Raw genomic sequence first — 10,349 nt, forward strand, 5'->3', positions numbered from 1 at the left:
TGTTAGATTAGACTCATCATGCTAGCAGGCTCTCTCTGGAGACTTTCCTTGATGGCTTGATAAAGGCAGCAGCCATGCTAGGGACTTCACATGTTAAGAAGCTGTGGCTGACCTCTAGTTAATGGTCAGTAAGAAGTTGCAGTCATTGGTCCTGTAACCACAAAGAAATAAATTTTACCAACAACCTGAGTACATTTGGAAGTGGATTCTTCCCAGTTGAGCCTCCAGATGAGAACACAGTCCCAGAAGACACCTTGATTGTAGCCTTGTGAGACCCTGAGCAGAAGACCCAGCTCCCCTGTGCCTGGACTCTGATCCACAGTGAGTGGACTGTGTCCCCATAAAATTTATATGTTGAAATCCTAACCTCCATTGTAATGGTATTTGGAGGTAGCACCTTCGGAAGGTCATTAGGTCATGAGGGTGGGACTCATGTGAATGGGATTGGTGGCCATTTAAGGAGAGGCCCCAGAGAGCTAGTTCACTCTTTCTCTGCCATGTGAAGATTCAAGGAGAAGTGAGCCAGCAGCAACTGGAAGAGGCCCCCACCAGAGCCCAACCAGGCTGCCTCCCTGATCCCAGACTCCCAGCCTCCAGAAGTATGGGGAAGGAACTTCTGTTGTTTATGAGCCACCAAGAGTGCAGTATTTTATGATAGCAGCCCGAGGTGACAAGACACAGTAACTGTGACTTAATAAATGAGTGTGGTTTTAACATGCCAGTTTCATGAAGATGTGCTGTGCAGCAATGGCCAGTCAATATTCTTCCCATTCCCGAAGTCCCGACTTGGCCCTATTTCCACAGCCCCTGCTGGTTAGGGATTCCCTTCCTGGCTCCACTGTGCACTTGCTGTCACCTGGCCCCTCTCACCAGCTCCAACCAGGCTCCCACTGGAGTGGCCTCCCTGGGTGAACCTGAAGTTTGCCTAGGGCAGGGATTGGAGTTCCACCACCCCAGCATCCTGGGAAGGATTTCCCTGCCAGGGGAAAAAGTGAATTCAGTCCACACTGTGTTCAGAGTTGGGAGCCAGCCTGTGCATGCAGAGAAGACTGTGGTACCAGCTAGTGCAAACGACTGTACACACCCACCTCTGATGCCACCGTGGCCAGTGCTGAAGAACAGGGGTGGACAGACAGGGGCCAGCTCTGAATGCTGACCAATGGACATCATACTGAGGGATGGCGGGAAGGGACCTGGCATGAGCAGAGGCAGAGAGGCACAGCCAGGGAGGCTACGTTGGGAGGGGCAGGCTCACAGAGGACCCCATCGTCCACCCCCGCTGGGCTCCAGCAGGGCACTGTTCTCCCTGGGCAGCACCACCAGCCACCCCCCTACCTCCCTTCTGGCATGATGTTCAGGTAGCAACCCACTGGTTCTACTCCACGGCTGGTGCCAAGCCACACTGGAGCCTCCAACAGCCCCAGCTGACTCACCTCCTCTGTATCTCTCAGATGGGCACCTTCTGTTGCCCCCACTGTCCCCACCCTCATCTCTTCCCAGCCCCTGAAACAGCCCCCGGCTCTGTTTGCATCCACTCAGCCAGAGGTGCCTCAAAAGACAGACTAATCACATCCCTGTCTCCTTCCTAAAACCTTCCATGACTGCCCTGCCCTTCAGAGTGAAGTCTGTGCTCTTGGTTCACCACAGGCTCTTTGAGGCCTGGTCCCAGATAGCTTCCCACCCTCCCAGGTCCTCTGCCCACCATATTCCTCCTCCCTGGACCATGGGGTGTTCTCTGAGCCCAAAGAGCTTCCTTCCCATTCAGATCAACCTTCAGCTGACCTCACCTCCTCCCTGCACCCACTTGCCCTGCTCAGGCTCCAGCCTCAGGCTTTCCTGCCACCCCTCCCCAGCCTAGGGAGGGGCCCTCTTCTGTACAGCACCTGTCACCTTCCTGATTACCTGTGTACCTGCCTCCTCCTCCCCAGCTAGAATTCTGGAGCTTCTAGCAGGAGAGGCTCAGGAAGTGGCACACACACACGTGTGTGTGTGTGTGTGTGAGAGAGAGAGAGAGAGAAAGAGTCAGTGGACAAGAGATGGGAGTGGGAGTGCAGGGAGGAGGTGTGGTGTTCATGTCTAATGAGCAGTTTCTGTTTGGGAAGATGACATGGTCTTGTGGAATGGATGGTGATGATGGCTGCACACCACGTGAATGATCTTAATGTCACTCAACTGTGCACTTAAATATGGCTAGATGGTAAATTGCACATTACTGTGTGTATTTTACCACAGTAATTTTTTAAATTATAATGAAATAAAAGCATAAAAAGAAAAAGACTGGCTGGCGCGGTGGCTCACGCCTGTAATCCCAGCACTTTGGGAGGCCGAGGCGGCTGGATCACGAGGTCAGGGGATCGAGACCATCCTGGCTAACACAGTGAAACCCTGTCTCTACTAAAGAATACAAAAAATTAGCCGGGCGTGGTGGCAGGCGCCTGTAGTCCCAGCTACTCAGGAGGCTGAGGCAGGAGAATGGCGTGAACCCAGGAGGCGGAGGTTGCAGTGAGCTGAGATTGTGCCACTGCACTCCAGCCTGGGCAACAGAGCAAGACTCCGTCTCAAAAAAAAAGAAAAATACTTTAAAAGGTGTATACCGTTACGCTCATTAAATCTGCCTATAGAAATCTATCCTGAAAAAATCATTTTTTACATTAGGGTGATGTACAGATATGCCCAAAGAAACAATGTTTACACTAGAGAAGACAGAAAGGATCTGCTTATTCAACAGAGGAAGTGGTTAAGTAAATTATAACTCACATATTCTGGAGTATTTCTAACTCTTTAGAGTGATGCTTATGAAAATAGTGTGAACATCAACATTTTCTTACAATAATCACTGAGAAAGATAGGAACAAAATTGTAAATATATCCACAATTTTAAAAATATCTATGCTTGGGAAATAAAACAGTCGTTAAAACATCTGAATTTAACAGCTTGTATTTGGAATATTTTATTTTTATTTTTTATATTCTTTAATTTGAGTTTTTTAATACTTAGATAATGAAAATTAATATTATTTTTAAGGACAATTTAAAAACCAATTTCAAAGGTAGTAAAAACAAGAAAGAGGACAAGGAGGAGGAGAGAAAGGAGGAGGTGAGGAAGAGGAAGACAGAAGAGGAGGAAGGAGGAGGAGAGAAAGGAGGAGGTGAGGAAGGAGAAGACAGAAGAGGAGGAAGAAGGCGAAGCAGTCGTCGCCCCTGGAGCAGGTGCTTCATTGAGTTTTCAGGGAGAACAGTGCCCTTGGAGGGGCATGGCCTCAAGGAGCCATCATGGGGCAGGAATCCAGGATGCTCTTGCATCGTGCCCAGTTCTGGACTGGGCCTAAGAAACCATGTGGAAGAAGCTGGAATCCCTGACTCCAGAATGTGATTGAGGGAAAGACGTTCCCAGATCTGATGATGCCAACCACGTTGCTGCAGCCTGCGTTGTGCCAGACACCACTGGCAGAGCTTGCCAAGAACCATGTCCTTGACTCTCAGGTTCCCTCTTTGGGGGAGACATCACTGTGGTCCACACCCTGCAGGAGTCACAGTGGAACTATCATCCAAGATCAGACAGCTGGAAGGTGGTACGTCAGAAACTCAAAGTGTGGGCGCATGACCCAGGAGGCTGGCTTCACCTGAGTGTGCACTGGAGCAATCCTGGAAGACTTCCTGCAGGCGGCCTTCCTTTCCTGCCTCCCACCACAATGACTCACTCTGCAGGCATACTTGGCTGCCATGGTGTTACACCCCAGGCCTCTGCACTCGCTCTTACCCTGCTCCATCTGACAGCACCCTCTTCCTGCTCAGATTCAACTCCCCCAGCTCAACCCCTTCCTGGGAGAGTCACCAGTACATCTGTGCCCAGGCCACACAGGATGCAAGTGCTGAGTCCAGGGTTTGATCCAGTCTGTTCAGCACCAGAGTTTTTCACCTAAATCAAAGGGTGGATGCTTGGCACAGGGGCCCGCCCCAGCCTCTGCGCGTTACTGAGGGCCCAAGACATCTTTGCTGACTGTGTCTACAAAGGATCTCAGAATCCTTCTCAACATGGCTCTGGCAGCTCCACCAACCTAGCACCATTGCCATGGAGTGTAGAGGTACCTGCTCTCCCAGCTGCCTCCACTCAGGGCGGCTGTCTCCCACCCCATCCCAGCCTTGCCTCTCAGTGCCACCAGCAACCCTATACAAATGGCATTGTTGGCCTTTCTGAAAGAGCCTGCCCTGCCTCCACACGTGCAGTGACTCCTCAGGGTGCAAGTCCTTCCTCTCTGAGTCCAGGCAAGTGCAAGCACCGTGGCAACCCTTCCTGGGCATCAGAGCCAGTGAGGAGCGGAGGCAGTGGGAGCCTGTCCACCGGTACACACCAAACTGCAGGGTGCGGGGTAGAGGCCGGGCGACAGGAGGGATGATGGCTGGGAAACAGGAAGGGGCTTTTATTAGCTTCAGTGAAATTCTGCTGAATGCCTCCCTCTGTGCATCTGGGCTGGAGCGGGAGACATCCCTGAGCCAGGGCCTCCGAGGTCCGACGTGCACAGGCAACTGGGCTGGAGCGGGAGGCATCCCTGAGCCAGGGCCTCCGAGGTCCGACGTGCACAGGCGACTTCTGGGCGCTGCTGGAAACGCACGCCCAGAGGCAGCGGGGCCTGAGACTCTGCACCCTGCACTCCTGGGAGACTTTGGCATTCCCAGGAAATGCCAAGCCGCTGGCTGGGGCCCAGCTGGCGTTCCCAAGTGGGGACATGGCAAGTCCACGTTCCTCACCCTCTCGCTGCCAAGGCCCATCACCCATCCCACCACAGACTTTATGCCTGCCCCGGCCCCATTTCTCTCCCAACTCCCTCTACCCCACCACACCGCGGCCCCATCCCGGAGGGTCACCCAGCAAACACGGCGAGGACAGCACCTGCCTGTGAATGATCTCCAAGAGACTGACCCAGCCTTGTGGGAAGGACCCTGTGCCCAGAGAAGGGCCAGCCACCACCAAGGTCACACAGCTGGTTAAGGAGTAGAGGCCAGGTGTGTGCTGCCTCCAGCGTCAGGCCGCCTTCCACACACTGGGTGCAGGCTGTGAGTGGCTCTGCCTCTATGCAGGCTCGGAAAGGGTGCTGAACCTCCCTGGCCTTCATTTGCTCCTGGGGCATGTGGTAGGGGTGGCCACCTTTGAAACCTTGAGGACTGTGGGCTTGGGGCCGACCGCTGGTGAGGAAAAGCGCTGGAGAGAACTGTTGATCCCTGGATTTGGTGCAAGTGTGAGGAGGTAAGCAGCCACCCGTGACCTCCTGACCTCCCAGCCAGGCAGAGGGCCCCTTCCAGTGGCGCTCATCCGGGGCCAGCTTGTGAAGCCAGAGAGAGGCGGTGTCCCTGCACCCTCCCACTGGTTTGCGACTCACACTGCTCCCCACTGCCCATCTCCTGCTTTATAGGACCCTCACCTGGGCACATCACATGTGCGTTCAATTCCTTAGAAACAGCTACTGAAGCAGCCAGTGTGGGTGAGAACCCCAGAACTCTGTGTGCCAGGCTGCGGTGGTGGAGGCAAAGTGGCTTCCCCTCTGCAGAACCGTAAGTTACTAACTTCAGCAGCTGGATGAAGACCTGATGATTTAAAGGAGAACTTCTCACATCAAGGGCAATGTGGGTCACAGCCCCAGCCCCAGAGGGCTCTGAGAAGCCACAAAGGGCTGTGGCTCCAACCCACCCCAGCCTTGGATCTCTCTCAGGAATCTGGCCTCCCAGGCCCCTCCAGCCTCTCCAGGGATCCTGAAACACAGTCTTAGGCAGTCTTGGAACTGTGAACTGGCCCATCTCATCCAGTATTAAAGATGAAGAAACTGAGGCACACAAAGTCGAACAGATGCATCCAACCTCAAATAGCAAGTTAGGCCGGACACAGGACCCATAGCTGGTCTCTCCCTCAGTCCAGTGTCTCACGGCAGCATGCTGCATGTGCGAGCTCTTGGGACTCTCTGTGTTTGTTTCATGTATGTTTCATGTATCTCTGCAGCCACCTGCCCTGGGGCCAGCACCTGCTAAGGCTCCTTCGCTGCTTTGGGACCAACCCAGCTCAGAGTGGAGCTCAGCAGCATCTGCTGGCCCCAGGGCCTCTGCAGGGTTCTGGGCTGAGACCTGTGCTCTGGGCTGAGTTGTACCTTCCCAAAGTTCTATGCTGAGGCCTCAACCTCAGGACCTCAGAACGCGACTGTGCTCTGTGTCAGAGCCTTCACACAAGGGATTAGGATTAAACGAGGTCACTGGGGTGGACCCTGATCCAGGTTGTCCGGTGTTCTATAAGAAGAGGAGATGAGGACGCAGACATGCAGAGGGTGACCATGTGAGGACTCAGGGAGAAGATGCCGTCTACACACCAAGGAGAGGGGCCTTTGTAGAAACCAGCCCTGCCCACACCTTGATCTCGGACTCCAGCCTCCAGAGCTGTGGGAGGGTAAATACCTGTGGCATTTGTCACGGAGCCCGAGCGGACACACACACCCTGGCTCAGGGAGGCCCATGGAGGGCCCGCAGTGGTCAATGCTGTTGCCTGACCTGTTGAAATCCCCTGGGTCTCCAGTCATTAGGGTCGGTGAGTTAGTTTCCCAACAGAATCATGGAGCATCAAGGCTCTGGTGGGTTTGGGAGGATGCAAGCTGGGCTTCTGATGCAGGAGATGAGACGTGGCCAGTTCTGTGACCAAGAACAATTCGCTAAAAAAGAACGTGGCTAAATATAATGTGGTTGAAAACAAGGGAACCACCATAACGATATGTTAAAGGTCATTTGGTTAGAAATGACTCTTTGCAAAGCTGGGCATGGTGGCTGATGCCTGTGATCCTAGCAATTTGGGAGGCTGAGGCAGGGGGATCACTTGAGCCCAGGAGTTTGAGACCAGCCTGGGCAATGAAGCGAGACCCCCATTTCTACTAAAAAACAACCAATTAAAAAATTAGCCAGATATGGTGGTGCACACTTGTAGTCCCAGCTACTTGAGAGGTTGGGGTAGGAAAATCACTTGAGCCCAGGAGTTCGAGGCTGCAGTGAGCCAAGATGGCACCTCTGGACTCTAGCCTGTGAGACAAAGCAAGGCCTTATCTTAAAAAAACAAAAAACAAACAAACAAACAAACAAAAACAGAAAGTGAAAAAACAGCTCTTTGCTGCTGCTGATTGTGAGAGTGTGAAGTTCCGTGTGTGACGTGTCGGTTTTGTGATCTTTAGTGAGGTAGCCACATGTCCCGTCCCCTCTGCCCTTCTTCATTCTCAATCCCTTGTGACTCAGTCATCCCTACCCTTTGCTTTGTGTGCGTGAGAAAAAGTGTAGAACCATAACCAGTTGTAATAGTCAACCATAATCTCTTTGTGTGTGTGTGTGTATTTTTGTGTTTTGTGTTTTTAGTAGAGCAGGGTTTTGCCATGCTGGCCAGTCTGGTCTTGAACTCCTGACCTCAATGATCCACCTGCCTCCACCTCCGTAAGTGCTGGGATTACAGGCATGAGCCACCACACCCGCCTAAACCATAATCTTGTCTAATGGATCCTTTTGTCACTTTATTTCAAATTTATTTTTAGACAAGCTATTGGTGCTTCTTGTATAAAACAGAATATTGGCAAAGAATAAAGAACCTGGCGCCGTGTTTAACCCTTGTAAAAACAGCCGCTAAGCAACGGTGGCTCCTCCCAGACACATTAGGTAGAAAGAGAGGATTTTTCTTACAAACTAAACACCATTTTTTCTTTTTGGTCTCTCATGGTTTATTTATGCCATCCAATCGGGGTGAACATTTCTTTTATTCCCAATACCCCTCTGAGGCTGAACTTCTGGTTGAGACAAATTGCTTTGGGCCAAGTTAGGGGCACGGTGCTCTGGCCTGACCACCTGGGGTAGAGTTGCACCCCCAGTAGGGAGGGACCCAGCCTGGACCCCACCTGCTCACGCCTGAGCGGCTTTGAAACCAGGACTAATGGGTATCCCCTGATCGCTGACATCCATTATAACAAGCACTGGAGAAAGAAAGAAATCCTTACTATCCCATTAGGAACACTCTAGGCAGGAAAATTCCACTTCAGAGTGGTGCATGGATTTACTCAGGTGTGGGTGGAGTGGGTAGAAGAACCCCCTTGTCCGTGTGGCTGTCTCAGTGGAGGCTCTGGAGGGGAATGTACATTTTCCCAGGGGTCTTTGGCCAGGTGGCTCACTTGCCACAAGCTAGAGAGGCCCCTCCACCACCCAGTGCTGCACCTGCCTGCCAGCCAGCGCATCAAGAGCCTGCTTCCAGCCTCACTCCTGAGCACCTGCCTCTCAGGCCTCAAGGGACCGCCAGCTCATTAGGGCTGAGGGCACCTTGGGTGACTGCCACTGAGGTGAGCGCCCAGGCCAAGGACAGACTACTCAGCTCCAACTCCTAGAAGCTTCCAGACCCTGACTGGCCCCCAAAGCCCCATGGCACAGTCTCAGGAGGAGGCACAGCATGGGGCCTGTTCAACGGAGGTGGGGGCTGCCTTCACTGTTATTAGAAGCACAGCCTGCCTCCAGCCGGGGCCCCCCAGCCTGTGATGCACGTAAGCATGGGGTGGCTTGGAGGGGTCCTTGGCCCAGCCTAGTGCCCTGAAATCTGTCCTCGTGTGTCAGGGGCCCAGGCAGCAGTCCTGGCTGTGCTCCCTAGGGGAGCCCCAAGTGCAGACAGGGCCAAGGGCTCCTGGGAGGAAAACCCGGGGTTCCAGTCCATGTTCTGCACAGGAGGTGTGTGGCTCCTGGCCTTCCCGGGACTCAGAGCAGAGAGGACAGCAACGATGGTGTTGCAGGGCTGATGTGGAGCTGGGGGGAGACAGGCTCTGGGGGCTCCACAGAGTCAGGGCCTGGTGCCTCCAGCAGCAGCCTGGGAACCCCCAGTGTGGAGTCCGCTCTAAGTTGCAGATTCCTGGCGGTGAGACTATGGGACCCATGAGGGCCAGGCTGAAGGCCAGGGCTAGATTTGGGGGCACTGCAAGGCAGACAGTCTTGATCCGTTCCTGGTTCCCCAGTACTTACTGGCTGAGTGACTGTCATCACTCAAATTCTACAAGCCTTGGTTTCCTTGTCTGAGAAATCAGCATAACAGCTGATCTTCCTGAGGTTAGTGTGAAAATTAAATAAGATAATGCTTGTGTGTTCCTCAGCTGGGGCTGCAGTAACAGAGGACCACAGACTGGGCAGCTTAAACAACCGTTTACCGTCCCACAGCCCTGGAGGCTGGGGATCTGAGATGAAGGCATCAGTAGGGTGGTTCCTCCTGAGGCCTCACTCCTTGGTGTGTGGACAGCCACCTTCTCCCTGTGTCTTCACATGGTCTTCTGTGTGCATGTCTGTCTCTGTGCCTACGTTTTCTGTTTGTAAGGACACCAGCCACCCCGGATTAGAGCCCACCCTCATGCTGTCGTGTAACTAGATCACGCCAGAAAGACTCCATCTCCAAATAAGACCACACGCTGTGGTCCTGGAGGTTAGGACTTTAACATATGAATTTGAGGGGACATGATTCAGCCCAGACAATGTGTGAGCCAAGGACACGGTAGCGCTCAGTAAGTGCGGTCGCTGACTCAGGAGCAGGAGCAGGGATGGAAAACGGCCTCAGGCACAGAGCAAGCACCGTCAGGGTCCAGACCCCCTGCCCACACCATCAGGGCAGCATCTGTCCAGTGGGCCCTCTTTGGGGCCAGGCAGCAGGCAGGTGCCTGGTCACAGTTTCAGCGGGGAGGGGAATTTCCTGGAGCAAGGGTCTGTGGGGACCCGCATGGCAGGGGTGTTCCCAAGCCATACACAAGCACCTCTGGTGACACTGGCCCCATGCAGAAGTGGCTGCCAAATGTCCCCTCAGGACCAAGGTGTCTGGTAATTGGTGAAGAGTTCACAGCTGAGCCTCTCCTAGGAACTGCCCTTGGACAGAGGGGGCTGCTTCACCCCGGGTCATGCCCTACCTTGGGAGTGGATCTCATTCAGTGACCGGGGTGGGGACCAGAGACCACAGCCCAGGCATTGCCCCATGGCTTGGATCCAGAGCCTCACTAAAGGGTCATCCTGGGTCCAAGACACTCTGGGCGGAGCAGGGTCCTGTGTTGAGGCCGCATCCCAGCAGGGCCTCTCCCTCTGCCCGTTTCTGCTTCCCTCTCTCCCACCCCCAGCCTTGATCCCGAGAGCCCTCCATGCCAGCCTGCTGCACACACACTCCCGCCTGCTCCCAGAAGCCGTCTTAGGACAACCAGCACCTGGACTGCTCCAAGGAAACAAACTTTGAAATAGGACTGGAGCTGGGTCATCTGCTGACCACGGGCCATGAGGACCCAGCACTGATGAAAGGCAATGGCCGCGGGGGCCCACACATACCATAATGG

Source organism: Theropithecus gelada, chromosome 8 (assembly GCF_003255815.1).
Source record: "Theropithecus gelada isolate Dixy chromosome 8, Tgel_1.0, whole genome shotgun sequence".
Lineage (NCBI taxonomy): Eukaryota > Metazoa > Chordata > Mammalia > Primates > Cercopithecidae > Theropithecus > Theropithecus gelada.